Source organism: Ammospiza caudacuta, chromosome 9 (assembly GCF_027887145.1).
Source record: "Ammospiza caudacuta isolate bAmmCau1 chromosome 9, bAmmCau1.pri, whole genome shotgun sequence".
NCBI classification, from domain to species: Eukaryota; Metazoa; Chordata; class Aves; order Passeriformes; family Passerellidae; genus Ammospiza; species Ammospiza caudacuta.
Window position 1 is genome coordinate 8,433,647 of NC_080601.1, and position 1,393 is coordinate 8,435,039.

Genomic DNA, 1,393 nt, shown 5'->3' on the forward strand with positions numbered 1-1,393 from the left:
AACTTCTGAGCTGATCCCCAAAGGAAAAGCACAGGAAAAGGGATCCAGCAGCATGGAAATGCCTGTCTTGATTAAAGTTTTCACTCTGACATTTCTAACAACGGAAATGCTACTCTGTGTATATATATATATATATATATATATATATATATATATATAAAATATACAATATATTATATATATTATATAATATAGTATATATTATATACTATATACTATATACAATATAGTATATATTATAAATATATAACATATAAATATATATAATAAAATATATAATATATAAATAATATATATAAAATATATAAAATAAAGATATATAAAATTATATAAATAAATATATAATTATATATTATAAATATATAATTATAATATGATGTATAATTATGAGAGATGATAATATTTATATATAAATAAATATAAAATAAAATATAGTGCATATATTATAAATATATAATATAATATATTATAGTGTATATATATTATAAATATATTATACATATTATATATATTATATATATATGTGTTATATGGGGCAATACAAATGTACTGAACACATTGTAGAAGTAGCCACACCCTTTTATTTTTGTTTTGTTTTTTTTTTTTTTTTTTAATTCTCTAACTGTGCTAGAAACACAAGCTTTAGATAAGATGTGAACTTCCTGTTACCAGTTAGAATATGTTCAAGGTTTCAGGTAATTTCAACCAGCTGCAAGAACTCACTTGCCTTGCTGCTGTTCCATCAGAGCATTTCTTTCCTCCTTTTTTCTCAGAAAAAGGTGGAAGAAAACAATCAATGATGTTCGCACCGTGCACTGGGTGGTTTTTAGTAATAATAATATCTCAAAATAAAGACTGAAAACACTGCATTTTGATAAATTACAACATCTTGAGGAGCTCATCAATCAAAAAAAAACCCCAAACAAACAAAACAAAATCTCAATACTTCATTAACCAGCTCTTTCCTCAGCCCCAGCAAGTTTGGGTTGATTTCTAAGCCCTTATTAGCACCCACATGCAGTCTGGCTGAGTGCTATTTTTATCTTCAGGTGGGAGCACACATCTTGTGCAGAGCAGGAGCTTTAAACTCCACTCTTCTGACTCATGGATGTTTACAGCGAACTCCTTTCCTCCCCAAATACACGGCAGGTTATTAATTGGGTTATAAGCAAATGTGGTCTGACAGGACCACTCTTTCTGAGGGCTACTTCCATAGCTTCCACGTTAATCTTTGCTTTTTTAAATGCTGAAGAATTGTAGCTGCAGCATGAATTCCTTTTAGAGCCATCTAATATATCAGAGTAAATATTAAACACAAAATAAAAGTAAGAAAAAAAATCAAGGGTCTGGGGGTTTGAGTTGTTTTTGTCCCTGACCTCATTCAGCTTTTAAG